Source organism: Hemitrygon akajei, chromosome 19 (genome assembly GCF_048418815.1).
Source record: "Hemitrygon akajei chromosome 19, sHemAka1.3, whole genome shotgun sequence".
Classification (NCBI taxonomy): domain Eukaryota; kingdom Metazoa; phylum Chordata; class Chondrichthyes; order Myliobatiformes; family Dasyatidae; genus Hemitrygon; species Hemitrygon akajei.
In genome coordinates this window covers 73,469,425-73,497,012 of record NC_133142.1, presented here as the reverse complement: position 1 = coordinate 73,497,012, position 27,588 = coordinate 73,469,425, and the positions used below count along the sequence as shown (strand labels likewise).

General features: G+C 43.8%; 1 protein-coding gene across 3 annotated transcripts in view; it reads right to left on the bottom strand.

Annotated features, from left to right (window-relative positions):
- cpne9 (copine family member IX) overlaps positions 1-27,588 on the bottom strand; it is a 627,771-nt gene that overhangs the window by 244,474 nt on the left and 355,709 nt on the right. The window contains exon 1 of one of the 3 annotated variants that reach the window (XM_073072863.1): positions 4,457-4,547. The exons of the other annotated variants lie outside the window; for them this stretch is intronic. The gene's annotated coding sequence lies outside the window, so the exon portion shown is untranslated. Of the gene's footprint in view, positions 1-4,456; positions 4,548-27,588 lie in introns of those variants that run through there. 3 annotated transcript variants of the gene reach the window in all.

Below are 27,588 nucleotides of genomic sequence, written 5' to 3'. Positions count from 1 at the left end.
AGTGTCAAAATCAAGTCGAGTGAAGTACTTCGGGTGGAGAGGATAAAAGGAAAACTACCTGCAGGCACAGAGAGCAGGGAGCAGCGTGCAGGCTTCAGAGTTCTGGGCAGAGAGGAAGGTAATTTAAAATACGTCCTGCAAGTGTTGGTAAACATGGGAGTAATGTGGGTGGAGAAGGTCTTTTAAATATATTTATCACAATAATGACGATTCTGCTTTACATGGGCAGCAAAGGAAGAAGACAAAGCAAACATGACCCAGAAGCTTTATCTACACACCTATCTAAACCCTTACTGAAGAGGCAAGACTGCCAATTGTAGATGCTAACTTTAGCACCCTAAATGTCACCACATAGTACAGTCTGCAGACAGGAACCATCCTGAGCCATCCTGTGCGTAAAGATGAGTTGGACAAGGGGCACCCGATGTCGTCGATGCCTGGGCAGATGGCTGGGATGCAGATGCCCCCGCGATCGATGGGGATGTCCCGCATACCCCACCCCCCCTCAGGGCCTGCAGATGGGATTCTCCATCGGGGGGTGCCGCCGGGGATGGGCCCCCGTATCCACATGTCCCCGGTGGACCCGTCTGCCCTCTCCGAGGAGGAGTGACTGAAGCTGGCACAGCAGCAGGCCGCCATCCTGATCCAGCAGGGCAGTGAGCGGATATTTGATGATCAGGTGAAGGGTCAGGAGGTGCTTCAGCAACAGAAGCAGGCGGCAGCGATGCTGGAGCACGAGCGGAAGCAACAGGAGATGGTCCAGATGCAGCAGGGGAGATGGGGACCCCAGCCCCTGGAGGTCGTGTCTCGGCCGACACTGGGGCCTCGAGTCAAAGGACCACCTTGCCGTTCTCCGTGGTCGTGCGTTCGGTAACACCGGGGCCCGCCACCACGTTGGCTGGGACGGCGCTGGGTGCCCGGCTCCGAGGACCACCCTCGCCACCAGGAGAAGAGAGCAGAGAGGGCAACGACGTGAGCCCTGGACCAAAGATTCCCCAAGTCCTCGAGAAGATCCTTCAGCTGAAGGAGCAGCATCAGGTGGAGCTGACGGCGAACTCGGAGGCATCGGAAGAGGTGGCGACAGCAGTCGGAGCCACCCTAACCCCGGCCAAAACAGAAGATGAGGAGCTTGCATCATCGCTATCGAAGAAAGTCATGTAAGGATTTCCAGTGGGAAGACATTTTGAGTTCTCGGGGGAAGAGAGTGGCCAGACTGCACAGGCGTGTGACATCCGCCAGTTGAGCACGAACAGTTTAAAAAGAAGGCAGCTATATCCAGCGGGCAGTGTTGAGAGCGGGCTGCGGAGTGAGAGGGCTTTGGCTCCACAGGCTTCGGCGGTAACGGGACGAGGTGAGGCAGTTGTAGATTGCAAAAGGAGGTAGTATGTGTGTGAGGCCAGTTTTCTGTGGTCGGTGTCAGATGTGGGAGGTCCTGGAGTCTCCTGGCGTCCCGGACTGCCACATCTGCACCTGGTGCATCAAGATGCAACTCCTAAGGGACCGTGTTAGGGAACTGGAGCTGCAGCTCTTGACCTTTGTCTGGTCAGGGAGAGTGAGGAGCTGATAGAGAGGAGTTACAAAATGGTGGTCACTCCGGGGCCACGGGGGACAGAGAAATGGGTCACAGTCAGGAGAGTGAAGGGGAAGAGTCAGGTACTAGAGAGTACCCCTGTGGCTGTACCCCTTGACAATGAGTACTCCTGTTTGAGTACTGTTGGGAGGGACAGCCTACTGGGGGAAGCGACAGTGGCCATGCCTCTGGCACAGATCATGACCCTGTAGCTCAGAAGGGTAGGGAAAGGAAGAGGAAGGCAGTAGTGATAGGGGACTCTATAGTTAGGGATTCAGACAGGCGATTCTGTGGACGCAGGAAAGAAACATGAACGATAGTTTGCCTCCCAGGTGCCAGGGTTCGGGATGTTTCTGATCGCGTCCAAGATATCCTGTGGTGGGAGGGAGAACAGCCAGAGGTCATGGTACATATGGTACCAATGACATAGGTAGGACAAGGGAAGAGGTCCTGAAAGAAGACTACAGGGAGTTAGGAAGGAAGTTGAAAAGCAGGACCTCAAAGGTAGTAATCTTGGGATTACTGCCTGTGCCACGCGACAGTGAGAATAGGAATAGAATGAGGTGGAGGATAAATGCATGGCTGAGGGATTGGAGCAGGGGCAGGGATTTAGATTTCTGGATCATTGGGACCTCCTTTGGGGCAGGTGTGACCTGTACAAAAAGGAGGGGTTGCACTTGAATCCCAGGGGGACCAATATCCTGGTGGGCATTTGACAAGGTCTCTCATGAGAGACTCATCCAGAAAGTCATGAGGCATGGGATAAGTGGAACCTTGGCTGTTCGGGTAAAAAATTGGCTTAAAGGAAGAAAGCAGAGGGTAGCTGTGGAAGGAAAGTATTCTGCCTGGAGGTTGGTGACTAGTGGAGTGCCGCAGGGATCTGTCCTGGGACCCCTGCTATTTGTGATTTTTATAAATGACCTGGATGTAGAGATGGAAGGATGGGTGAGTAAGTTTGCCGATGACATGAAGATTGGAGGAATTGTGGATGGAGCTGTAGGTTGTCAAAGGTTACAAGAGGATATAGACAGGCTGCAGAGTTGGGCAGAAAAATGGCAGATGGAGTTCAATCCGGACAAGTGTGAGGTGATGCAGTTTGGAAGGACAAACCAGAAGGCTGAGTACAGAATTAATGGTCAGTTACTTAAGAGTTTGGATGAACAAAGGGACCTTGGGTTTCAAATCTATACATCCCTCAAGGTCGCTGCACAGGTTGATAGGGTAGTTAAGAAGGCCTATGGGATGCTCGGCTTCATTAACAGCGGGATTGAGTTCAAGAGTAGAGAGGTCATGTTGCAACTCTACAAATCTCTGGTGAGACCGCACTTAGAGTATTGTGTTCAATTCTGGTCACTTCATTGTAGGAAGGATGTGGAAGCTACGGAGAGGGTGCAGAGGAGATTTACCAGGATGTTGCCTGGATTGGAGAACAAGTCATATGAAGCAAGGTTAATAGAGCTGGGACTTTTCTCTTTGGAGCGTAGAAGAATGAGAGGGGACTTGATAGAGGTCTACAAGATTATGAGAGGCATAGATAGGGTGGATAGTCAGTACCTGTTTCCCAGGGCACCAATAGCAAACACCAGAGGGCATATGTACAAAATAAAGGGAGGGAAGTTTAGGGGAGACATCAGGGGTAAGTTTTTTACACAGAGGGTTGTGAGTGACTGGAATGACTTGCCAGGGATGGTGGTGGAGGCTAAAACATTAGGGGTATTTAAGAGCCTCTTGGACAGGCACATGGATGAAAGAAAAATGGAGGGTTATGGGGTAGTGTGGGTTTAGTACTTTTTTTAAGGATTATATGGGTCGGCACAACATGGAGGGCTGAAGGGCCTGTACTGTGCTGTAGTGTTCTCTGGTTCTATATCCTGTCAGTCAATAATTATGACACAGGATGGAAGGCTAATATATGCAAAAAGTGGACTCAGTGCACAGGACTCTTAATGCATTATATACTCAGTGGCCACTTTATTAGGTACACTTGTACACCTGCTCATTAATGCAAATATCTAACCGGCTAATCATGTGACAACAACTCAGTGCATAAAAGCATACAGACATGATCAAGAGGTTCCGTTGTTATTCAGACTAAACATTAGAATGGGGAAGAAATATGATCTAAGTGACCTTGAGCATGGAATGATTGTTGGTTTAAGTAGATCAGAAACTGCTGATCCTCTGGAATTTTCATAGTATTTAGATTAAAAAGAGAATTGTGCGAAAAGCAAAAACAAAATCCAGTAAGCAGCAGTTGTGTGGATGAAAACACCTTGTTAATGAGAGAGGTCAGAGGGGAACGGCCAGACTGGTTCAAGCTGACAGGAAGGCAACGGTAACTCAAGTAACCACGTGTTACAAGAGCAGTGTACAGAAGAGCATCTCTGAATGCATAGCATGTCATAGTGGATGAGCCGCGGCAGCAGAAGACCATGAACACACAATAGGTACTTAATAAAATGACCACTAAGTGTATATTTTCAGTCAAAAATTATAACACAGGATAGGAGTCCATGCACAGGACATAATGCATTATAGATACTATTCAGTCTCCTACAGCACTGTACATAGTTTCGTTATGAGCATAGCCCCCTCTTATCATCTTTGCAGTTATTTCCCTCTGTTTCTGTCTTGCTTTCTCTTCACTGCCGTGACTATGAGAGCTACGCAATTAGTCTCACTCCTTGCTCTTTCCCACTGCCTTGGAAACTGTTGGATTTCAAGTACAAATCCCTTTTGAAGAAGATCAGTAAATTTCCTTCCATCAACCCTCAGACAGTGTTATGCAAACCATAAAAACTTGCAATGTTAAAGCAACCGACTTTCCACATCCCCTCTCTGGTACCTGCAGTAATTAATTCATATCTGTGCTTCTTGGCAACTTACCCTCTTGCTACGAGAAACAGTCAACCCATGGTCACCTCCTCAAAAATTAATCACCATGACAGTGCATGCAGGAATGGAACACCGACCACGGAAATATCACATGGCCACTTCTTTTTGCTCTTTATGTTACAAGGTCTACCTGGCAATCAGCTTGGAGATGATATAGGTTTCAGTTTGTCAGGCAGAAGCTGCTTCTTCCTTATACATTGGCAGTATGCATTTGATCACCATCTTGAGGTGCCAAGTTGTTTCCTTAGGAACTGGGAAGAATCATTACAAGCATGTGGGAGGTGTGGGTGTGGGCAAATAAACAGTATTTCATTCAGGTATATGCACAACACTTAGGGAGGGAGGGAGGGAGGGAGAGAGAGAGAGAATTCAAATGTAGGCTGCAAATCAGCCTTTGCTCCTCTGAATGACTGCATTTTTAACAAATTCACAGGAACTACAGGGTGCCATAGTAGCGGAGCAGCTAGCATGACACTATTACAGCTCAGCACGTTGGAGCTCGATGTTGGTAAAGTTCCTAATAGAATACGGGGTTTTTCTCTGGGTGCTCCAGCTTCCTCACACAGTGCAAAAACTACCAGTTAATAGGTTAATTGTCCTGTGATTAGGGTTAAAGTGGGGGCTGTTGGGCAGCGAATTCAAAGGGCTGGAAAGGCCTATTCCACACTGCATTTCAATAAAGAATAAAATAATTTTTAATAAAACAGTTATAAGCACCAAGGCTGAGAATCATAGAACACTATAGCATAAAACAAATTTCATGACATACGCATGTGAGTGACAATAAACCTGTTTCTGATACGGGTCTCTATTGTGGACTGAGAGCGGGAAGGGATCAGGGAGAGGGGAATCACGGTTGGGAAAAGGGGGAGGAAGTGGGAAGCTTCAGAGAGACATACTGTACTGATCAATAGACCAATTGTTTGGAATCAGATGTCCTCGCCTGGCATTTCAAGGCTAGGTGTGTCTGCACCCACACCATCCTCCCACCCCCTGACATTCCTTCTCTGCCACTAGTCCCACAACCACTCCACGGTGCTCCACCCTCACCATTCCCAACATCCTTTGCTCTCACCAGATTTACAAACCTGCTCTCCCCTCCATATTGACAAATAGGTTGCTTGAAAAAGTCTTGGGCACCCTAGCTATACATATGTGCCGAAGATTTTTGTCCAATATTATACCTCAATCCAGACGACAGCCTTCCAAATCTCTCTCATCCACATGCATATCCCTTAAATGTTACAATTAAACCTGCATCGACCACTTCCACAGCTTAATTCTTTTGAAAGAAATTACTGAGCTTTGAGGAAAATAAATCATGTCGCCTCTGGTTGCCGCAGACTGCCCCTCATTGAATTCATCAGAGTTCAGAGGTACCTGTCCACGATGGCACTCTTTCTCACTCCACCTCCCCTAGTTCCTCCACCCTATCTGATTGGAGAGAGTTTGACATTAAGAGATTTTTATCAGCTGAATTTCGGAAATTGCAAGCCATTGTCTTTAGCTTCTGCCACAAATTCTGTTTCCAAACACCTATTACAATCTTTCCCTGGCAACTATCTGAAGCTGAACTAAATAACTCACTAATGTCCCAGTGCAGGATCTATAGATGCATGAAAAATTAGATGAAAACATAAAAATCTTGTAAATACTCAGCAGGTCTGATAGCATCCATAAACATAGGAGTAGAAATAGGCCATTCAGCCCATTGCGTTTGCTCCAGCACTCCTTCATGGCTGATTTATTACCCTTCTCAATTCTATTCTCCAGCTTTCTCTTCATAAACATTGGCACCTTCATTAACCAAGAACTTATCAACCTCCGCTTTAAATATACCCAATGACTTGGCCTCTGTGGCCATGTGTGGCAATGAATTCCACAGATTCAGCACCCTCTGGATAAAGAAATTTCTCCTCATCTCTGTTCTAAAGGGATGCCCCTGGAAGATCTAAGCTGAGCTGTAAACTCAGTATTCCTCTTCACAAGTGCTGAGTAGACATTAAGACATAGGAGAAGAATTAGGACATTTGGACCATCGAGTCTGCTCTGCCATTCAATAATGGCTGATACTTTTTTGTTCTCTTCCTCAACCCCAGTTCCTGGTCTTCTCCCTGTAACCTTTGATGCCACGTCCAATCAAGAACCTATTAATCTCTGCCTTAAATATACCTAATGAGGAAGGGAAATATAACGTTAGCATTCATTTCAAGAGGTCTAGAATATAAGAGCAGAGATGTGATGCTGAGGCTTTATAAGGCATTGGTGAGGCCTCACCTTGAGTATTGTTAACAGTTTTGTTCCCCTCATCTAAGAAAAGATGTATTGGCCTTGGAGAGGGTCCAGAGTAAATTCATAATGATGATTCCGGGAATGAAAGAGTTATCATACGAGGAATGATTAATGGCTCTGGGTCTGTACTCACTGGAATTTAGAAGGATGCAGGGGTGTCTCATTGAAACCTTTTGAATATTGAAAGGTCTAGACAGAGTAGATGTCGAAAGGATGTTTCCCATGGTGGGGGAAGTCTAGGACAAGAAGGCATAGCCTCAGGATAGAGGGGCACCCTTTCAAAACAGAGATGCGGAGAAATTTCTTGAGACAGAGGATGGTGAATTTGTGGAATTTGATACCACGTGCAGCTGTGGAGGCCAGGTCATTGGGTGTATTCAAGGCCTTGATTCTTGATTGGACACGGCAACAAAGGTTACTGGGAGAAGGCCGGGGAATGGGGTTAAAGAGGGGAAAAGAAAATCAGCCATAATTGAATGGCAGAGCACTTGATGGGCCAAATAGCCTAATTCTGCTCCTATGTCTTACAAATCTCAGGGTGTTCAGTCAAGACTCCAGTACTTTCCCAATAACAGGTATTAGTTCTAAAAGTCATTTGTTTCTCCTTAGCATCTTTCTTAAATAATGGTGTGCAAATCTAAAGAACTAATTCTTGAAACTGTATGGTCCTGTGGTTCTTCAGTATTTAAAGTATTCATGTTCTTCAATATTAGTAACTATTTTGCATTATGTATGATAGGTCATTTTCCACTTGTGTTTCAAAATTAATTTCCTTGACTTATCAAGAATTTCACTTTCAGTATTCTCCACTTTGAATACTGACAAAAATTAACTACTTATTACGTCAATGATTTCCTTAACCTATTTCCATTTATAATTTTATCATTATCAGTTCATTCTCAATCACTATCTTTTCAGTAAGAGAACTGCAGTTTGAATTAATGCTTTTGAATTTTCCCTTTTTTGCATCGTAGTCTCACCAAAGCTAACTTTACCACACATAGCATATTCTGTTTGAAGGGTATTGCAGCTTTGATTGCATGTCCCAGTCACAACCACAACCTTCACCCCAAAGCCCCAATCTGAACAGTGGTAGCTTGGACTCAATCCCCATCATCTTCAGAATGCCACCTTATGGTCATCAAATCTCCTCAAAGGTGGTCTGGGTACTAACCAGGTTTGCAAATGGACTTCTGATTGAAGAAATGATTGGAAATCAGCTTGTGGATAACATTACATTTGGGAAAAATGGCAAATACATCAGTCAAATAACCTTTATCTGAACTAAGACAAGGTCATCAAACTGAAACATAAGCTTTGTGTTCTCTCGCAGATCCAACTGGCTTGCAGAATATTTCCAGCAATTATAAGAAATTTCACTTATTCATTATAATTCCTATTTTACATTCCTTCTGCCAATTTCAAAGGCATTTCCCAACATTTGTTTAATTATAACCCCGCCTCACTCCCTAGCTGCATTGCTGAGTTAAGTCCAAAGAACTCATCTGAACATGACTTCAATCCACTTTGACCTTTTCTGCATCATCACAGTTAAGTAAAAGTCAGGAACAGAAGGAGCAATGTAAAATTATTTCCTGTGCTTCCCAATTCTGCAGATTTATTTATTTACTTATCAATACAGTGGGAGTAGGTGCCCATCGAACTGCGCTGCCCCAGCAATCTCACAACCCTGATTAACCATAAGCAAATCATGGGACAATTTACAATGACCCATTAATCTACTCTTTGGACTGTGGGAGGAAACCAGAGCACTCAAGGAAAACACACGTTCCACAGAGAAGGGATATAGAGACTCCTTACAGAGCAGTGCTGGAATTAAACTCCAAACTCCAGAATCCTCCCAGCTGAACTAGAGTTGTGCTAACCACTACACCACTGCAGCATCCACATGTGGAAATCAAAAACAGCACATGCAAAATGCTGCAGGATCTATGGAGAGGAATACACAGAGGATGTTTCAGGATGAGACCCTTCATCAGGATCGGAAAGGAAGGGAGAAGAAGCCAGAATAGGAAGGTTGAGGAGGGGAAAAAAGTACAAGCTGCCAGGTGATAGGTGGAAGCAGATGAGGGGGGAGGTGGGTGGATGAGGGAGGAGGGATGAAATGAGAAGCTGCCAGGTGATAGGTGGAAGCAGATGAGGGGGGAGGTGGGTGGATGAGGGAGGAGGGATGAAATGAGAAGCTGCCAGGTGATAGGTGGAAGCAGATGAGGGGGGAGGTGGGTGGATGAGGGAGGAGGGATGAAATGAGAAGCTGCCAGGTGATAGGTGGAAGCAGATGAGGGGGGAGGTGGGTGGATGAGGGAGGAGGGATGAAATGAGAAGCTGCCAGGTGATAGGTGGAAGCAGATGAGGGGGAAGGTGGGTGGATGAGGGAGGAGGGATGAAATGAGAAGCTGCCAGGTGACAGGTGGAAGCAGATGAGGGGGGAGGTGGGTGGATGAGGGAGGAGGGATGAAATGAGAAGCTGCCAGGTGATAGGTGGAAGCAGATGAGGGGGAAGGTGGGTGGATGAGGGAGGAGGGATGAAATGAGAAGCTGCCAGGTGACAGGTGGAAGCAGATGAGGGGGGAGGTGGGTGGATGAGGGAGGAGGGATGAAATGAGAAGCTGCCAGGTGATAGGTGGAAGCAGATGAGGGGGGAGGTGGGTGGATGAGGGAGGAGGGATGAAATGAGAAGCTGCCAGGTGATAGGTGGAAGCAGATGAGGGGGAAGGTGGGTGGATGAGGGAGGAGGGATGAAATGAGAAGCTGCCAGGTGATAGGTGGAAGCAGATGAGGGGGGAGGTGGGTGGATGAGGGAGGAGGGATGAAATGAGAAGCTGCCAGGTGATAGGTGGAAGCAGATGAGGGGGGAGGTGGGTGGATGAGGGAGGAGGAATGAAATGAGAAGCTGCCAGGTGATAGGTAGAAGAGATAAAAGAGGAATCTGACAGCAGAGGACAATGGACTATGGGAAAAAAAGTCCATTGTCTCAGATCTATCCTGATGGTCAATGACGAAGAACTGACACACTTTTTAAATATTTCTTCTTCCCTTTTTTGATGTTTACACCCCAATATCCTCACTAACTCCACGCCAACGTACGTGCAGATGTGGTGTAATGGAAGGTCTGCTGTACTACCTGAGCCTTGTGACAGCAGAAGGCAGTCCATATAGCAACTGTTGTCCTGCCCACTGCTCAGGGATGCACCCTACATGGTCTGAGTCTTACCAATGGTGTCTCACAAAGTCTTTTGGCAACAACGTGAAGTGGCAGCATGTGCAAGACACTTTGTCACCAGATCTGACATGGTCCTATTGTGCTAGCACATGACACTCAGTGAAAAAGAGACACAATAATAATGCAATCTGATTGTATTTGATTTTCCTATAGTTATAGAGTCAAAGAGCACTGCTGCACAGGAAAAGGCCCTTCAGCCCATCTAGTCCATGCTAAACTATTAACCTGCCTAGTCTCATTGACCTGTACCTGGACCATAGCTCTCCACACCCCTCCCATCAATATGCACCTATCCAAACTTCTCAAATGTTGAAATTAAACCCACATCCACCACTTCCGCCAGAAGCTTGTTTCACATTCTCACCACCCTCTGAGTGAAGAAGTTTCCCCCATGTTCCTCTTACATATTTCACCTTTTACCCTTAACCCATGACCTGTAGTTCTAGTGTCACCCAACCTCAGTGGAAAAAGCCTGCTTGCATTTAACCTATCTATACCCCTAATAATTTAGTATAGCTTTATCAAATCTACCCTCGTTCTCCTAAGGTCTAGGGAATAAAGTCCTAACCTATTCAATCTTCCCTTATACCTCATGTTGTCAAGACCTGGCAACAGCCCTGTAAATTTTCTCTGCACCCTTTCAATCTTATTGATACTCAGTAAGCAACATTCACTTTTAGAGGCACAAATGCATCTCATTCTCTGCCTTGAAAACATAACACATTCTGCATTCTCAAATTGGGGGTTCTTTAGATTTTCCTCAAACAGGCTAAAAGGGCAGCATTTCTGACCCAAAATTCTATTATCCATCAAAAAATACTGAATACTTCAATTAATCTCCATCATAACAGTAATACAGTCACTTTTCGACTTCGGCTTTGTAAAATGTCAGCTCTTATTTAAATCAACTGCCCTTTTCAAGGGAAAATTTTCATTAACAACTACTCACTAAAGCACTCTGCATCTTAATAAGGACTTTGACTGGATTTGTTTGGCTTCCATCCAAGATTGGATGTGGAGATTAGATTTTCAACAAAAACCAAGGCTAGAAGTTGAAATATCAGGTCCTAAAAATAGCATTTGTAACAGCTCCTCTGCCTTCTGGAAATAAAGTCTTTTGTTTGATTCTGCCTGCAAGCTGAGATATTTACCACTCATTCACTGTGGATTGCTATATTTTAACTCACTCAGTCACTAATCCACAATGACTACTCAGTATTAAACACAGCCTTCAGTGAGTAGAGCAGTCTACCAAAATACCAATTAAGTTAATTATTAGTGTTGTTCCACATTAAACAGCAAGTGCATGAAATCCCATTTTAACAAGGTGGTTAAAAAGATTACATTGAGCCCTTAGTATTCTCCTGAATCTGTTTTACTCAGGCCTTCATATATAAACTCAAGTCTGCATTTCCATAATGATCTTTTCTGCAGCATCTGTATATTGATAACATTGAAAAGTAGGCAGAGTAAAAGGATCTGAGCCCTTGCTTCACTAAGGTGGGATATCAGCACCTTCTCTTCATAAGGAATGTTGGGGTTAATCTGGTTGAATGGATCCTATGCTGCTCTGCAACACTCAGTGGCCAATTTATCAGGTACACCTGTTCTTTAACACAAATAACTAATCAGCCAAATGCACGGCAGCAACTCAATGCATAAAAGCATGCAGATGTGGTTTAGTCTTTGTTCAGACCAAATATTAGAATGGTCAAAAAATGTGATCTAAGTGACTTTGCTTATGGAATAAATGTTGGTGCCAGATGGGGTGGTTTGAGTATCTCAGAAACTGCTGATCTCCTGGGATTTTCTTGCACAGAGAATGGTGAAATAACCAATAAAACATGCAGTGAGTGGCAATTCTGTGGGTGAAAACACCCTGTTAACAAGACAGGTCAGAGGAGAAGGTGACAGTACAACACTTACAACAGTGGTGTGCAGAAGAGCGTCTCTGAATTCACAACATGTTGAACCTTGAAGTGGATGGACTACAGCAGAAGAAGACCACAGATACATACTCAGTGGCCACTTTATTAGGTACAGGGGTACCCAATAAAGTGGCCACTGAGTGTACATTTCAATCTTTGTATAAATGGTCCTACAGTTAGACAAGCTGTCCATGAACGATAACAAGATTTAACAATAGTGCAATAGTTGATGCCAATATTTTTTTGTCAACATTTAGTCACTTCAACTGATATAGAACAGAGTTCAGTCTTCTTCCCTTAATAGCAATCATTGGCTAGGTTACTTTCCTATATGAAAAGGTAAGAAAAAAATTGCAATCCAGGAAATAAAATGCTCAGGTGACTATACAACAGGAAATAAAAGCATCATGAGCAAGGAGGTGAAATTCATTCTCCTGAGGTGTTCCAAACTTTTGAAATTTAAGCACAATAGGAGCATTGAGAACAAACTATAATGATGGAAAGTTTTGGATTCACAGGATTAAAAGTCCTCAATAAAAAGGACTTAATTAGTGTTGAACGTGGGAACGCAGTAGTCATGAGGCACAATGAGTTACATATATCGGAATCACCAATCCACATACAAGTGGGCCAGTGAGGCCAAAATATATCAAACTCAACTCTGCCTAGTGGCTATACTGGCATAATTCTGGAAATTTCTGAAAACTGTTTTTCAGCATTATTTGAATAAGTGCTTTGTCATTGGTTTATTCTTATCTACAAACTTGAATGGTATTTTCTTAGTCCTGTAGTATAAAAATATCTGGCTACACGGCAGTGCCATCTTTGTCTTAATCCCTTTGCTTTGTGGACCTCTATCACTATCTGTTTCAACTTCTCCTTGTTCTATCTATACTTAATAAACTTGTCATTAAACAACAAGTTTAGTGCCTCTTTCCTGACTTCTGAGAGAACCTTGGATCAGAATCCAACAGCCCTTATCAAGAGTTTTCTGAGGGTCATCACTCCACACTCACTGGCACTTGACTTTATCTGATGCAAAAAGGAGGCTTGAACTTCCAAGGCAGATTGATTCTGTTTGACTTATTCTATGGACTTGAGACTCATTGATGAGCTGGTCTGTGATGGCGGTGGCTTCCTGAATGGCTGTTCAAAACGTTTCGGAGGTGCAGGAGCCGAATGCAGGCAAATGGGTCTAACGTAGATGGGAAGCACGGTCCCCATTGACCAGTTGGGCCATTTTGATGCTGTAAAGCTCCATGATCCCACTGAATCCATGTGTGGGAATACTCCAATATTCATATTGCAGCAGATGGTTCATCCTGCCCCAAAGTTTATCCCTTTTTGACAAAATGACTACACTTTTGTTGGGGAACCTCCTGTAGGCAAACTGATTCTCAAGTACCCTATGTTTAAACAGAGATAGCATTGCATTATCTATAAAAGTATTTGAGAATGATTTGAAAGTAGTTGTATAAATCTCTGCCATGGGTGGTTCCAAACTGGCTGCAAAAGGAGGAGGGCTGGGCATGAGGCTAGCAACCCTATTCCATAAAAACCCAGAACTACAGATATGCCAGCAGAAGTTCCAAAGACCTTATCCGTGGGAGGGGAAGGATCATCTCCTCTAAAAAGTATAAATGGGCTACAGGGCTACACCTGGACTTGAAAGACCGGTCTGGGACAGAGGATTCTGGTGAGCTGCTGACAGCAATGTGCACCTCAGTAGGTAGGGGTGATGAGTTTAAGAAGAAGAGGAATTCTATTTCTTCAGGGTAGATCTTTAATCTATAATGTCTCAGATGTCTTGCTGTATGCATACATTATTGCACAGCCTCATGGTTGTCACAGTGAACTCTGTTGGCATGTGAACATATTACAGTCACTAATTTAACAACAGCATCTAGAACATAATTAACAAAATATCTGCATTTCCCTCTTTCAACAAGTTGTACACTCCATACTAATGATAAATAACAGTATGATGTGTTCAATGGTTCACTTTCTCTGGCTTGTCCCATTCTGGGATATCACTTACAAACACGTCTTAACTATTTAATTTACTATTACAAACCATCCACTTCTTATTCCACCTCTGGATAGGTCTGTGGTTTCTGTAACAGTTCCCCCAACCCCCCGCAGAAAATGAGAGAAAATAAGTCATGTTCACTTTCAAAGATTCCCTTAAGTAAAGTGAATCTAACAACAAGAAGCCAGAATTTGAGGGAAGTGGATATCTCAAATGGTTATAATGCTGGAGGCATTTAACAATGTAGGGAAAGGCAAGGGGTGAATTTTAAAATCAGGATGATTTTTATTTATGACTCAATCTGCATTAACAGGGACATGAGTAATGTATGACAGAGGCTTACTGCACGTTGGGATGTGCCCCTCAGGATTCTGGATGACCGCCAGTTTACAGTGACTGAATGATTTTGTACAGTTTCAATAATCTCCTTTCTGGCCAAGGAAGCTGAATGACATTCTAGAAAGATAAATCTCATCATTAAAAGGGTAATCAAGCTGTTAATTAGTAGCCTTGAGTTTCTCTGTTGAGCAATTAGTCCGAAATTGCCGAAACCTTTTCAAACAGGCGGTGAGAACTGTTCTTTGAATTTGACTAACAGTGGAGAAGCATACAATGTCCAGAAACTTGCAGTGTTTCAAAAATCATGGATTATCACTCCCTTGATGCAACTTATAGCTAATAACAGTAGCACAAGAGATTCTGAAGATGCTGGAAATCTTGGAACCAGACATTGACTGTTTATTCCCCTTCATAGATGCTGCCTGACCTGCTGAGTTCATTGTATTTTGACAGCAAAACATTAGGTTAATGTAGGATGAAGCCAACAATAATCTTGTATTTAAACATTTATTAGATTCACCAAAGAAATATTACTATGTCATTTCTTGTCTATTACATTCATGGTTTTAATTTCATGTTGAACAGAGGGATTGCTAATTTCACATAGCTTCCCCAGCCAGGGAAGCACATTGATAAAATTATTCCTGATGTATGAGCTCAAGGCTTTTTAATTTCACAAGGAAAAAGCAGTTACACTTTTTTAAAGATTTCAAGTTAAGGTAGTACGACTGGTTCTGTAATTTAGTTCCCAATCCAGGGGCACTGTCAATACGGACTTCAAAGCTTAGAGTAATGTACACGTTCACATAGCCTACATAGCTTATTATAGAGTGATATGCAATTTTTGGAAGTGCTCTTTGGGGTGCCATGGTAGCAAGGCAGTAGTACAATGCTATGACTGCTCAGGGCATTGGATTTCCGAGTTCAATTCTGGTATCCTTTGTAAACAAGTTTTATGTGCCTTCCTCTGTGTACATGGGTGCTCTGGTTTCCATCCACAGTCCAAAGACGGACCGGTTACCGGGTTAACTGGTCAGTGTAAATTGTCCCATGATCTGGCTAGAATTAAATCGGTAGGTTGGTGGGTGGCACAGCTCAAAGGGCCAGAAGATCCTGCTCCATGCTGTATCTCTAAAGAAACAAATAAAATAGCCAAAATGCAGTTGACAAAAGATAAACTATACATTAAAGATTTGGATGTTTTGAAGCACTTTTTGAGTTTAATTGGAAATCTTCCGAAACCTCTGGGAAAGCTGCTCACAAGCTAAATTTTCATGTTTATAAAGAAAAATGAGTTTCAAGTTATTTCTGTTTGCTATGAAAATATACTATGCTTTTTTTAAATACCTTATTGCTGTTAACTAGAGAAGCAAGTAAGGAATATCCTAATATTGTGTTCTTTTTTGCAAGGGTTAGATAAAATTATCTCCCCAGTGAATGATATTATATAAAAACCTGCATGAAACCTTTTTTCTAATATTGCAGTGTATCACAAGGGACGTTTTTAACTGGCACCTCAGTGTACACATAAACACACAATCCTCCTGGCACTGAGAGATATTATTCATATTCTCTGCACTATTCTCAGTGGGATGAGCTGATGCTTAGTGCAATTATGTGGATAGGACCAAAGACTGAACATTACTCCCAACAGTATTCTCAGACCTTTAGGGGATGTTATTACATCCTTCCCTCCTTTATTTTAAGAGCTGTTAGGTCCGTCCAAAATAAAATAAAAACTGTTAACATAATAGCCAAGAAATTGCACGATTGAGTACATCTACAAATAGCACCTCCACAAGAAAGCGGCATCCATCATCAAGGATCCCCACCACACAAAACATGCTGTCTTCTCCCTGCTGCCAAGACTGAACAAGAGCCCCAGGTTCCACACCACCAGATTCAGGAACCATTAGTATCTTTCAACCAGCCTCCTGCATGGACAACATCACTCACCTCAATACTGAACTGATTCCATAATCTATGGATTCCCTTTCAAAGCCTGCAAGGAAACAAATCTCAGGGGAATGCAGTATACGGTGACATAAATGCACTTCGATAATAACTTTACTTTGAACTTTAAATAGTATATCTTTTGTGGTGGGCATTCTGACTTTGACTGTACTCTGCAGAAGAACGTGATGCAGATAATTTTAACTGAAATTGTGGCAGAAGCAAAATTGGGCCAGACATTTCTGTGTGCTATTCACATCAGCATATAAGATATTTCCTTACATTAGGCATCCATTTCATAATATCATTGTTTTTGTAGCACCCGTTTCTATTATAACTGGCAAAAACTGGAGCCAAAAGTTACAACCTATGACCTATGTAGCTTCACCAATCACCTTCTAGCTTGTACTCCTTTCTGTCCCTCATCTTCTTATTCTGCCTTACAGTCCTGATGAAGGGTCTTGGGCCAAAACTTCAATAATTTTCTTCTTTGCATAGCTGCTGCTCGCCCAGCTATATCATAGCTGCTGCTCTATCGTTCTGTATGTGTTACTCTGGATTTCCAACAACTGCAGAATCTCCTGTGGCCGTTATGGAAGAACCTCAATACAACCACCAGGAAGTTGACTTTTCCTTGGCTTTTTGAAGTGATGCTTTGCTGATATTGGAGGACCTGAATCGATACCTTCAGAAACGACTGCAGGTTGCACCGACACAAAGCAAGTTGTAACTATCAGAGATGAGCAAGAGAGGCACTGTAGAGAGAAGGGCAGCTGTGATGAACTACATATACCTGTCTGGACACGCCCCCTGCTGACTGCTCCTGTGGCTCCTCCCACAGACCCCTGTATAAAGGTGATGGAGGTCTGAGCCCGGCCTCTCAGTCTCCAGGATGTAGTATGGTGGTCAATCACTGCTTGTTCCTTCTTCCAGTCAATAAAAGCCGATACCTCGCCTTTACGTCTCAGAGTGAGTTATTGATGGTGCATCAGCAGCACAATAGCATTTAACCTGCTCAGTGGTAAGTCTTTGGACTGTGGAAGGAAACCGGAACACCTGGAGAGAACCCACACATTCCATGAGGACGAGATACAGAGGACATCAGAATTGAACTCTGAACTTTGATGCACCGAGCTGTATTAGCGTCACACTAACTGTTTCACTACCATGGTGACTATGTGCAGTTTCTACAAAGGAGTTATCATTGAGAACCCTATTCGTTCAAGCTCATATTGACTCTCAATTTCCTCTTCACATCATAGAACTACAGATGACAGAAATAGGCCATTTCTGCTCACCTCATCCATTCTGACCATGACGCCTGCTTACACTCATCTCCTTTGCCAGGGTCAGGCCCATATCGCTCTCTGACTTCAAGGGTCCCCTCAACATTTTCTCTTCTCTCCTCTCCCAGCGGGCTGAAGATATCAAAACCTGAAAGCTTGTACTACTGGACTCGAGCACAGCCTTTAGTGTTATCTAAGACTGTTAACAGACTCTTTGAAAGATCTCTTGGGCCATGGACTCCTGACCTCATGGTCTACCTCATTACAATCTACACAGCAGGTCAGGCAGGCAGCACCAGCAATGAGTGGTGATGTAGGGTTTTGACCTGATCCATTGTCAATTCCTTTCCTTGCTGGACCCATTGATTCTTTCCCACTGATTGTTGATTGCTCTGGATTTCAGCATCTGCAGTCTCCGGTGTCTCCTTAGTTCCATAGTTTTAGAAGTTTAAAAGAATGAGGGATAATCTTACTGAAGCAATTAGGATTTTAAGGGGTATGATAGGGTAGAGGGTTTTACTAATGGAAGAATCTTGAATGAGGGGATATTATTTCAACATAAGTGGATGGTCATTTAAAGCTGAGGTGTGCAGGAATATCTTCCTGCAGAAACATAGAAAACCTACAGCACAATACAGGCCCTTTGGCCCACAAAGCTGTGCCAAAAAGACCCTACCTTAGAACTACCTAGGCTTTACCCATAGCCCTTTATTTTTCTAAGCTTCATGTACCCATCCAAGAGTCTCTTAAAAGACCCTATCAATTCCACCTCCACCACCGACGCCAGCAGCCCATTCAACGCACTCACCACCCTCCGTGTAAAAAACTTACCCGACATCTCCTCTGTACCTCCTTCCAAGTGTTATGATCCCAGCCCCCTCCTTTGTGAGAATCGCCAGAGCCCTAGTGAAGGGGGGGGTCAGTGACCCAAGAGAAGAGAGAGATACGTGCGGTGTCTCTCGTTTCACGGCGAGGCAAATCTGGCGACTGTGGTCATTGTCTCGTGGAGACACCTTTGTGAATTGGGAACTGTACTACGTGTATACCCTCAGGGCAATGTGGGTGGAGAGATGGAGAGAGATTGCATCATCCCAACCTGATTGTCATCTGAGACCCCGTGAGTTCAGATAAAAGAGGGGTTGTAAAGACGGCCCCCCAGATGCACCAGAAGACACGCTAGAAATCCTGTGACAGCGTTTGATAGCAACAGCCGGTGGTGGGGTTCGTGTGCGTCTTTTCCTTGCCTGGGATTGGCGACCTCACCACGGAAGAACGGCTTAGCTACAGGGGAGGCCACAAGTGAGCGTCCATTCCCCAACGAGTCTCCGACGAATCAAACTCCTAAAGGTTGGAAAACCCCGCCGGGTAACTGTTTCATTTAATCTCTATCTCTCTCTCTTTAACAAAGTGCACCAACGCGACACCACAAAAGACGGCAGCTGGTGGAACTGCAGTGAACGCAAGAGACTTTCAGATATACAGCGGACAATATATACATTACCCCTAGACAACGATAGAGCTTATTTCTTATTGGTTATTACTATACCTGCACTTTAGATTGAGTATTGACGACTTATGGTATCTGAATGTTTGTATTAACCTTACTTTTGTGCCCCTTTATAAATAAAAACGTTTGAAAATGGTACCATCAGACTTCAGCGGACCTCTCTATCTTTGCTGGTAGGTGATCCAGTTACGGGATACGTAACAACGTGAGGCCTCGTCTCGAGATTTGAAACCAAAATTGGGAGGGCAGTGAATTGGGTTTGTAAGTCAAATAAATAAATAAATAAATAAATTTGGATCTGGTACGCGGGTAGCCAGACGGGAAACCAGCAAAGATGGACGTGGATGAATTTATGAAAAACCCGACTGTAGAGGCGCTAGAGGCGGCCACCAAATCAGACTTGTTAAATTTGGCGAAGGGATTGGACCTTGCAGAAGTGAGGTCATCCATGAAAAAGCGGGAGGTGCGAGGGGCCATAACTCGGTATTACATTGGGAAGAAAGTTTTCGAAGCTGGGGTCTTGGAAAATATCCCTGAAAAAGTACCAGCGAGTGGAATGGATCAGCTAGAGTTGGAAAAATTAAGGTTGGAACATGAATTTAAAATGAAGCAGCTGGAAGCGGCTGAGAGAGAGAAAGAAAGGGACCAGGAGCTCCAACTAAAGGAGTTAGAGGTGGAAAAAGAGCGGGACCAAGCTGAAAAGAAAAGACAGCATGAAATTCAGCTAAAAGAGCTAGAAGTAGCCGAGAATGAGAGGGAACGAGCCGGGAACGAGAGGGAACGAGCTGAAAAGCAAAGAGAATATGAGGAGAGACGAGAACAGAGGGAACATGACTTGGAGATGGAGAAGTTAAAGAAAGAGCGAAGAGATCTAGGGTTAGATCGAGAGGAGAGGTTTAATGTTAGTCAGGAGTTGAGGGTAGTACCTCCATTCGAAGAGTCGGATGTTGATAGTTATTTCTTGCTTTTTGAAAAGGTGGCAGTAAATCAAAAGTGGCCCAAAGAGCAGTGGGTGGTGTTGTTACAAAGTGTGTTAAAGGGGAAGGCACAACGAGCATATGTGGCCTTGGCCGTCGAGGAAGGGGAAGCGGAGAATTATGCCAAAGTAAAAGAGGCCATTCTCCGGAGTTACGTGCTAGTACCTGAAGCGTATAGACAAAGGTTCAGAAATTTACGGAAAGGGTGGAATCAAACGTATACCGAGCTAGCCTATGAAAAGGGTGTGCTCTTGGACCGTTGGTGCACCACGGAACAGGTGTTCGGGGATTATGGGTGTATCAGGGAGTTATTTCTGATTGAGGAATTAAAAGGGTGTGTTCTGGAGGAGATCCGGATGTATTTGAATGAGAAGGCGAATAAGTCCATCTCAGAAATTGCTAGGTTCGCAGATGAATATGCCCTAACCCACAGGATAAAGATTTCCTCGCCAAAAGGTTACCCGAGAGACCGTCGGAACGGTAGGGAAAGTCCGCCGGCTGAGGCAGAGGTCCCGCCGGGAGCTAGTGGTAAGGTTGAGGGGGAAAGGCCAGGCGGCCCGAGATTTCCGGGCTTGACCTGTTTTAATTGTGGGAAGGGAGTACATATTGCCTCTAGGTGCTTTGCTCCGAGAAAGGAGCCAGAAACAGGGAGAGCAGCGGTCCCTATCGGGTGTGCCGTGGTAATCAGTAAATCGACGAGAGAGCCCCGGGTAGACAGAGTACGAGAAGGGTCAGAGACCTGGCTGTCACCCGGAACCGTGTCCGTGAAGGGGGGAGACCCACCCATTCCCGTCCGAATCTGGCAAGACACCGGGGCAGAGCTGTCGTTGATCCGCCGTGAGATACTAGATTTCGGTAGGGGAAGGGGAATGGTCGCCGTGAAGGGGATAGGTACAAGAATAGAAATGGTGCCCCTACATCAGGTAATTATGGATTGTGAGCTGGTATCTGGACCAGTCGAAATAGGGGTGCCATCAGAATTCCCGAGAACTGACGCGGACGTCCTCCTCAGAAATGATTTAGCCGGGGGGCAGGTTTGGACACGGCTCAAACAGCCTGTGAGGATTGCAGCCCCGCCCCTCGCATCTCCAGTCTGTACCACAGGCGTGAGCATTTGCAGCCTGTCGAGAAAGGCAGCTGAGACAGCGAGCAGTTTAAATCTGGCCAGTATTGATTTGGCCGAGACGGTCCTACCGACCCTGTACCACGAGGGTTCTGAGGATGGTAAACCAAAGAGAAGTAAAGTGAAAGGGGTTAGGGGAGAGGAGCGAGATCTGCCCTTAGCGAAGAGAAAGGTCCTAGAGGTAGGAAATAAAGAGGAGAAATGGAACCAACCGTTAAAAGGTCCAGAGTTGGACATGGATGATCTGTCGGGGGTGGCAGCCCTGTTTGAAGAAGTTGAGAGTTATCAAGGTGTTCCCGAGAATGAGATGAAGGCAGTCCTAGATGAAAAGGATGCCATTACCTTGGAGAGGTCTGCTGGGTTGGCAGACGAGGTTGTTTCAGCCCGCGGGGTTGAGTTTACTCCGGAAGGGAGTTGCCCAGAGAGGAACTGGGAGGATCAGGAGAAGTTAGAATTTGAAAAGGGTATGGGTATTGAAAGCCTGGAAGAGGCAGATGTCCCGTTTGAGTGTGTCCAAGATGTGGATACACGTGGTACTGAACCTAGTAATGGAGCTCAGAAAAGGTCTGAGGTATTTGATTCAGTTGAAAAGGAATGCAGTCCCTGTGGGTCAGATGGACTGGGTTCAGCGAAGACAGGGTTAACCCTGGTAATTGGGGGAAGGGAGGGTTCCCAGGTGTTGGTACACGAAGGGGTGGTGAACCTTAAAGTGGAACTCGACCATGGGGGGATAAACATTATTATTGAAGGGAACGGGAAGTTTGTAGTTCCCAAATCGAATGAAGAAAATTTAAAGTTTAGATTGGTGTCAGAAGAGGCAACCAAGCTACAGAAACGAGGGCTTGGTAACGCATCGATTACAGGTGGATTTGGAATGTAAAGGTGCCCCACACGCTGTTGTTATTCAAGAGAGCGCTGTGAAAAGGCCGAAATTTAAATGTGGCCTGAGGGAAAGGTTCGAACTGAAACCCATCAGCCTGCATGGTCTTGACGAAAGGGTTAGCTACCTGTGTAACATTAAAGATTTGGGTGGAAATTCCCACAATGATTTAAGTTTGGGACACGGTGTTGAGAGAATAACCCTTATGGAACAGAAAGGCAGGAGAGTACCTCGCCAAATTACCCAGGTCCCCCACGTAGGAACTCACCAGAAAAGAGGTGACGGCTAATGGGGGCGCCATTTTTAAATAGAAAAACTGGCTGTACGGGATTTTGACAAAGCATGTGAATAACAAAGACAACCCCCTTGGAACCCTGCCTGTTGAAATCTGATGCTACCAGCCTTTAGTCAGGGACAAGATGTTACCATATTAAAGGAAGTGACACTGTAATCGTTAACTGTTTAGACGCTGAAAAATGTATGACGGTACAGCTCTGTAGTTAAAAGAAAAGCTTTTGTACTATGTTAAATCCTAAAACTCTGTAAGACTCTGTACCACTCCGTTTTAACCGCTGGTAAAAACGTTTTTAAGAGGGGAGGTGTTATGATCCCAGCCCCCTCCTTTGTGAGAATCGCCAGAGCCCTAGTGAAGGGGGGGTCAGTGTCCCAAGAGAAGAGAGAGATACATGCGGTGTCTCTCGTTTCACGGCGAGGCAAATCTGGCGACTGTGGTCATTGTCTCGTGGAGACACCTTTGTGAATTGGGAACTGTACTACGTGTATATCCTCAGGGCAACGTGGGTGGAGAGATGGAGAGAGATTGCATCATCCCAACCTGATTGTCATCTGAGACCCCGTGAGTTCAGATAAAAGAGGGGTTGTAAAGACGGCCCCCCAGACGCACCAGAAGACACGCTAGAAATCCTGCGACAGCGTTTGATAGCGACAGCCGGTGGGGGGGGTTCGTGTGCGTCTTTTCCTTGCCTGGGATTGGCGACCTCACCACGAAAGAACGGCTTAGCTACAGGGGAGGCCACAAGTGAGCGTCCATTCCCCAACGAGTCTACGACGAATCGAACTCCTAAAGGTTGGAAAACCCCGCCGGGTAACTGTTTCATTTAATCTCTATCTCTACCTCTTTAACAAAGTGCACCAACGCGACACCACAAAAGACGGCAGCTGGTGGAACTGCAGTGAACGCAAGAGACTTTCAGATATACAGCGGACAATATATGCCTTACCCCTAGACAACGATAGAGCTTATTTCTTATTGGTTATTACTATACCTGCGCTTTAATTGAGTATTGACGACTTATGGTATCTGAATGTTTGTATTAACCTTACTTTTGTGCCCCTTTATAAATAAAAATGTTTGAAAATGGTACTATCAGACTTCAGCGGACCTCTCTATCTTTGCTGGTAGGTGATCCAGTTATGGGATACGTAACACAAGCACCTTAAAACTATGCCCTCTTGTGCTAGTCATTTCAGCCCTGGGAAAAAGCCTCGGACTATCCACACGATCAATACCTCTCATTATCTTGTACACGTCTATCAGGTCACCTTTCATCCTCCATCGCTCCAAGTTCACTCAACCTATTCTCATAGGTAAGAAGGTGGTGAATGCCTGCAATTCTCGATCCAAAGGGTTCTGAAGGTTCGATCATTTTCAGTATTTAAAGAGGAAGGAGATAATAGTTTGAAAAACCAGGGAACGGAGAGTGATGGAGAAATGACACAGAACTGTTGAGACCTCAGATAGATCAGCCGTGAAATATAGAATGTGGGATAGGCTTGAAGGGCATTTGGCTTATTTTTGCCTCTTCTTGTGTTCTGGCATTCACTTTGTATGAATCTTTTTCTTCCGCTCTGACCTAAAATAGTTCTAAAAATCAGTAAAATACAAATTTTAATAAATAATTCGCCTCCCATGGGTTTGGAATATGCTGGGCTTGGTGCTAATTCCACAGACAGTACTCCTGTGAGAATTCTGAAACAGCATTGTCATTGCATCGACACTTTCAAATGTAATTATAAAGTAGGCCTTGAGGGAACAGAGAAAATAATGGACCTCATGTGCAAAACCTGAAGAAAGCAGCAGTTTCTAATAACTACAGCAGGAACAACAATAACCATCACTCCACTAAATTAAATTATAAGTCAATCATGACATATAAAATATAAATCAGAATCTTACATTGCTTTAAAGGTCATTGTGGGTGAGGACATTTGCTCTTAAGAGTTTAAAAGTTTATCATCAGCACAAGTACATGTTCTACAGAACACTAGAAGTCTGAAAAAAAAAACACTAGACCAGCTTCATTGGCTTCTAAAGATGCAAAGGCATGTTATTGAAAAGCAATAGGAGGCAGATGCTGGGAAATCTGCCCAATATTTTTACCAATTTCTTTTTTGACGTCAGAGAATGATGTTGCGCCTCTTAGATTAAAAATAACTTGGCAGACTGGTGCAGATGCAAGGTAATTACATCGTAATCGTAATTCATCCTACCATTGGGAGATATATTGACCCTCTAATTCCAGATGCCGTTCCATCCTCCTTTCCTCTATGGCTGCTAGTTCCACGTTGTTTATATTTTTTTCAAGAAGGAAGGTGCAAACATTTTTTTTTAAATTTGCTGCTTACTGTTAGAACCTATGCTCTTTAGTTTAACACCATAGTATCAGAATCAGGTTTATTATCACTGGCATGAAATTTGTTAATTTACCAGCAGCAGTTCAATGTAATACATAATATAGAAGAAAAATATAAATAAACAAACAAATAAATAAAAATCAGTACATCAATTGTAGTATATGTATATTGAATAGATTAAAATCGTGCAAAAACAGAAATGTATATTTAAAAAGTGAGGCAGTGTTCACGGACTCAATGTCTATTTAGGAATCGGATGGCAGAGGGGAAGAAGCTGGTCCTGAATCGCTGAGTGTGTGCCTTCAGGCTTCTGTACCTCCTACCTGATGGTAATATTATGGTAACTGCATATTTGTTAACAATGTTGTACACCTTTGTAAGATGATGTTGTTTCTCCAGGGTGTAAAAGACTGTGCTCTCCAATTCCCTCCTAACTCACCCATTTGAAAAGTAAAAATAAAATGCAAATACTAGGAAACTGAAATTGAGGAAACAGAAAATGCCGAGAATATTCGGCAGGATAAGAAGCATCTGCAGAGAGAGAGAAAGGAAAGTTGTTTTGTTTGGCTGTATGGTTGAAGGATAATTAAAGTTGAATCAGAATCAAGTTTAATATCATTGAAATTTGTCCTGAAATTTGTTGTCTTTGCAGCAGCAGCAGCACAATGCAATACATAACAATAGATTAAAATGTGAATTACGGTGAAAAAAAATAAGTATTTTTATATAACTTATATAAAAATATAAGTTAAATTAAGTAAGCTGTACAAAAATAAAAATAAAAGAGAGTAGTGAGGTAGAGTTCATGGGTTCAATGTACATTCAGCAATCTGATGGCAGAGGGGAAAAAGCTGTTCCTGAATCATTCACTGTGTGCCATCAGATTTCTGTACCTCCTTCCTGATGATAGCAATAGGAAGAGGGCATGCCCTTGGCGATCGGGTTCCTTAATGATGGATGCCGCCTTTTGGAGGTAGAGTTCTTTGAAGATGTCCTGGATGCATGGAGGCATGATGAAGCTGACAAAGTTTTCACCTCTCTACAGCTTCTTTTGATCCTGAGCAGTAGCCCCCCCCCCCCCCATCCATACTAGACGGTGATACAACCAGTTAGATGCTCTCCACGTATTCCTGTAGAAACTTTGCAAGTGCCTTTGGTGATACACCAAATCTCAAATTCCTAATGAAATATAGCCACTGTCAAGCCTTCTTTGTAACTGCATTGATATGTTGGGCCCAGGATAGATCCTCAGAGATACGGACACCCAGGAACCTGAAGCTGATCACTCTCTCTACTTCTGATCCCTCTATGAGGATTGGTGTGTGTTGCCTCATCTTACCCTTCCTGAAGACCACAATCAGTTCTTTGGTCAGTGCAAAATTGTTGCTGTGACAGCAATCATCTAGCTGATTTATCTCATTCCTCGATGCCCTTTTGTCATTATCTGAAATTGTGCAAACAGCAGTTGTATCATCAACAAATTTATAGATGACATTTGAACTGTGCCTGGCTACACAGTCATGTAGAGAGAGTAGAGCAGTGGACTAAGCACACATCCCTGAAGGTGCCGATGTTCTTATGGGCTAGTTTTATCATGTGTTTGAATGTTTCTTATCTTGACTACCAAAATTGGATAAGATGGTATGTGTTCCACTCTGCTTCCAAAATTTTGATCCATTGACATCACTAAAAGGAATACAACATGTAGTTCACTAACTTCAGATGTATTTCGTTTGGCTATACAGTTGAAAACACTGTTAACTCAGTTTGTTGTTACTCGACCAGAATCAGATTATACTACCTGATTTATTTGCCAGTTGTGATCCCAGATAATTCCTCGGTTATACTTTCATCAGAGTATTTGTGATCAGTAAATTAACCCCACCACAGTTACAAAGAAAAGCAGTCCGACTACAATGAGCTTAAATAATAAATATTAACCCTGACTGACTTCAATGTTTTTCCCCCATTGGGGGCTTTCTAAGCTTTGTTTCCATAATTGCAGGGCATGAATAGCCAGTACTGACTTCAAGCTGAAATATTGATGTAAGTGAGGCTGCTGACAGGAGGTAATCTTCCAGTCATTTTATGGGTCACGGAGAAGCCATGGAATCCGGCTGTGTGACTGGCTTTGTTTAGTAATGGACAATGTCAATTTGAATTGTAAGTGCAGTCAAGTGCCCCAAAACCACCAGTGTGATTGTTGCTTTTATCACTATAGCCATCCTTCTAGCCTCTTTATAGATAGATTCAAACTACTATCTGTTTTCAGTGTCAACTGAATTGACATTAAATCAGTCCTGATTTACTTGAGATCTTTATAGCTCTCAGATGGAGGATGAGAGGTGACCTGATAGAGGTGTACAAGATGATGAGAGGCATTGATTGTATGGATAGTCAGAGGTTTTTTCCCAGGGCTGAAATGGCTGCCATAGGAGGGCACAGGTTTAAGGTGCTTGGGAGTAGGTACAGTGGAGATGTCAGGGGTAAGTTTTTTTTTTACACAGAGAGTGGTGAGTGCATGGAATGGGCTGCCGGCAAAGGTAGTGGAGGCAGATACGATAGGGTCTTTTAAGAGACTTTTGTATAGGTACATGGAGCTTAGAAAAATAGAGGTCTATAGGTAAGCCTAGTAATTTCTAAGGTAGGGACATGTTCGGCACAACTTTGTGGGCCAAAGGGCCTGTATTGTGCTGTAGGTTTTCTATGTTTCTATAAGATCTCTGTCTGTCCCATCAGTCTGAGCTGAAATCAAATCTGAGCACTGGAAATGAAGGATCATTGTACATTCAACATAGAATGTTAAAAGCCAAGTTAGAGCTGGCCCAGGAAGAGCCTTGTTTCCTAAATAATGACCAAAGGGTAGATGTTCATCTCTGGCAGTGGTTTCTAGACTCAGTGGACTGAGGA